This window comes from Lolium rigidum, chromosome 3, assembly GCF_022539505.1.
Source record: "Lolium rigidum isolate FL_2022 chromosome 3, APGP_CSIRO_Lrig_0.1, whole genome shotgun sequence".
NCBI lineage: Eukaryota > Viridiplantae > Streptophyta > Magnoliopsida > Poales > Poaceae > Lolium > Lolium rigidum.
In genome coordinates this window covers 157,114,544-157,117,880 of record NC_061510.1, presented here as the reverse complement: position 1 = coordinate 157,117,880, position 3,337 = coordinate 157,114,544, and the positions used below count along the sequence as shown (strand labels likewise).

Below are 3,337 nucleotides of genomic sequence, written 5' to 3'. Positions count from 1 at the left end.
CGTCTCTTGTTTGTCTAGGGATAGAGATCCCCTCCGACAACAGAGACCGAAGCCAGGACGACAATGTTGTGGCGTCCAACGTGTTACTCACCTTCTCCGGCGTAGTTCTCCTTAGAAGTTTCTAGCTTTTTGTTTGGCATTTCTGGTTGACCCGGTTTACTTCTGATGTCTAGTTCACTTCATGCTTCTAGTTCTATCTTTGGGTGTGTGGGGTGTTGTTGTTTTAATCTGGACGAGCGCTCTTGTATCTTCTGCCATTGTGGCGTTATTCATTTAATGCTGGGCCTCGGCCTAATGTTTTTAAAAAAGAGCTTCATAACAAGTTTTTTTTAGTAATCAAGGAGAGTTGCCTTTCAATTGGAGATGTGAGAAAAATGCACAATAACGCCAGAATAAATCGGCATGCGGACTACTCGTGAGGACAGAAACAACTCTCGATGTAGCCTACTCCTTCCGTAGTCAAACAAGTGGACATTTAGCCTTAAACTTTGTTCATATAAGAGTGTATTTCTATTTTTTCAATGCATTTTAAAGTACTTCGTAATAAAAATTGCTTAACTCTCATCCCATGAAAATCAAACTCAATAACATTTAGCATATGCTATCTTTATTTTCGACATACGCTTAGCTCATTTGAGGTGTAAGAATTAAAAAGAGAAAGATGTTGGTTTGCATCTTTCTAATAATGCAATTTTCTCTCCATTTAATAATCCATCAATAATCTATCTTGGAAATCCGCACGTTCACTTATTTAAGGACGGAGGGAGTAGTAGATGTCCAATACGCTTGGCCAGCCACCTCCCCGTAGGTTTTGCATCATGTTGTTGGAAACATCATAGTTCCTCTCTTTACAACAGGTTTTACACCTGTAAAAATGTATGTTGACAGGGTTTTATGAAATTGCGTTTAAACATCCTTGTGCTTCCGTTCAGTTCCGATAGAAATATCACGGGGGCGCACATACATGTTTGCGATCAGAAGCATGAGATTTTGCTGATATTTCACAATATGTGCAATTTGCAGTACACGTCGCATGCTCATCAGATTTTAGAAACAAAACTAAGAAATATTCTAGACGAAAAACATAGCCAAGACAAATCCAGATCGTAAGTATTCTTTGCATTTGTTTGTATGCAGCTAATGAAACCGAAGAAGAAAAAACGTTCTAGGACCTCAGTCATTAGGATGAAGAAGGTGCTTCCTGATCCTGCTGTTCAGTGGTCTGGTCGTCTCCTCCTGTGGGAGTTCCGTCCTTCAATAGGGTCATGATCTGGTCTCCTGTGAGAGTTACATCCTTCAGGAGGGCACTGGCTACAGCATGAAGCTCCCGCTTGTGTGTCGTGAGAATAGTTTTCGCGTTTGTGTAAGCCTTGTCCAATAATACTTTCACCTCACCATAAACTAGGGCTGACGATTCCCAGCTGGAGACATTGTCGTAGGAAACAAGGCCCACCTCCTTGCTCATACCATATCTTGCGACCATGTATGTTGCGATCTTAGTAGCCTTCTTTAGATCATACAAGGCAGCAGTGCTCACCTCGCTCTCTCCAAATATAAGCTCCTCGGCCGCCCGGCCTCCCATGAACACATCCAATTCTGCTAGCATCTTCCTCATTGTGTATCTGTACTCATATTCTCCATTCACCAGGTCTGTCACCATGCCAAGACAATCTCCCCCAGGAACAATGGTAGCATTGCGGACAGGATCAGCACCATCCGTGTGGATAGCGACAATGGCATGCCCTCCCTCGTGGTACGCGATCATCTTCTTGCAGTTATCGGGCATCACTGCCGATTTTTGCTCGCTTCCCATGATGAGTTTGCCCGTAGCATACTCGAGGTGGGCCATCACAAGTTCACAACAGCTTCTGCTCCGTCCATAGCAGCCTTAAAAGCAGCTTCGTTCACCAGGTTTGCGAGGTCTGCACCTGAGAAATCAGGAGTCCCCTTCGCAATAGTCATCAAATCAACATCAGTGGCTCTCAACACCTGCATAAAAAAATTGATGGAGAAAAGCTTGAAGTTTTATCAACTGAGGCTATGAAAACTCCCAGGATTTTTGGATGGAGTTACAAACCTTTGACATATGAGCCTCAAGGATCTGTCGTCGGCCCTCAAGATCTGGGTAAGAAATCTTAAAATGACGGTCAAAACGCCCAGACCTAACAAGGGCTTGATCTAGTGAATCAAGGGAGTTGGTCGCTGCAACCACCATGATCCCATCGTTCTGCTTGAAGCCATCTAGCTCAGTGAGTAGCTGGTTCAGGGTGTGCCTTTGCCCTGTTGGATCATTTGTGTTTCTGCTCCCAGCAATGACATCAATTTCATCGATGAATATTATGCAGGGAGATCGTTTCCTTGCTGCAGTGAAGAGCTTTCGCACTCTTTTTGCCCCAGCACCAATGTACCCCCCTCGAATTCGCTGCCACTGCACGCGAAGAATGGGACGCCGACTTCCCCAGCTAGAGCCCTTGCCAACATTGTTTTCCCCGTGCCAGGTGCACCGATTAGCAGAACACCTCTTGGAAGCCTGCAGCCGAGGCGTGTGAAACGCTTGGGGTCACTCAAGTACTGGATTATGTCCTCGAACTCGGCTTTAGCTCCATCGATCCCCTTGATATCACTAAACTTTGTGTATGAATACTTCACCTCTTTTTTCAAACAACCAAAGGTACGCGGAAGATGCTTCCTGAGTTTACCAACAAATCCTGAACGGTGCCAATCTTGTTGATTTCTAAGCACACCACCACCTGCATGAAGCATGCACCAATTAGACCAGCTTACAAAATTATGAATGGCAACAATCAACCAACAATGGCTAGTCAGGAAATTAAGGCACTAGCTACCACTGAAAGCATAAATATTATATCAAATATACGCTGCTAAATTGTAGTTTAAGCGGAAGACAAAGAAACAGCCATATATACCTGCACCTGTAGTAGTTGTATCTGCAGCCAGCTCCTTGTGAACCATGTTCGCCGATCGATACGCCGCAGCCTGTGAGGCAAACATGCACATATATTTAGTCGAGCAACAGGTTATGTTTTGTTCTGAGGATAAGTGAGAAGCACTGTGAAATTTGCGAATCCACAAAGCAGCACCAGCTGTGTAGCTTGATCACCGATATGCATGACAAATTGAGTCGAGTGACATTTATAACAAAAAAAAAGTGGCATCAATCAGAAGCTCGGACAGAGGTTCGCAGTTGCAGTTTCAGCATCGACGAGCATCAATTATAGGAAGAATAACAAAAATATATTGTGTTCCTTTTGGAGTGGAAGTGTGGTACAGCCTCCAAAAGATTTGAAGAAGAAAGCAAAATAACGCAGGAAAGAAC

General features: G+C 44.0%; 1 pseudogene; it reads right to left on the bottom strand.

The window, feature by feature from the left end:
- Positions 1-1,180: 1,180 nt before the first annotated feature.
- Positions 1,181-2,973, bottom strand: LOC124695720 (annotated as a pseudogene).
- Positions 2,974-3,337: the final 364 nt, after the last annotated feature.